We start from the raw sequence: 342 nt of genomic DNA, 5'->3' as shown, positions 1-342 counted from the left end.
CGCAGGCTCCGCTCGGCTACCCGGGCCGTCGCGCCGCGGCCCTTTCATCTGCTCCACGTGAGGGGTTATCCCCGCCCCGGCAGCGTCGTGACCCGCTCTCCCCTCCCTCCCCGAGCTCGGTCACAGCCGCCGCCGTGGGGAGTAGGAAGGCGGGGCGGGCGCGCCTGCGGCGGGAGGCGGAGCCCCGCGGCTGGGCACGCCTTGCTCCAGCCCCGTCTGCGCTCCTCCCCTTCATTATCGCTCCGCCTCATCGTCTCAACTCCGCCCCCACACCCACTGCCTTGCTCCACCCCTTCATTCTCGCTCCGCCCCTCCCGCCGTCTTGCTCCACCCCTTCGTTCT

The sequence above is a fragment of the Otolemur garnettii genome, unplaced genomic scaffold (genome assembly GCF_000181295.1).
Source record: "Otolemur garnettii isolate 467f Iridium unplaced genomic scaffold, OtoGar3 scaffold00038, whole genome shotgun sequence".
NCBI lineage: Eukaryota > Metazoa > Chordata > Mammalia > Primates > Galagidae > Otolemur > Otolemur garnettii.
This window is presented reverse-complemented; position numbering follows the sequence as displayed.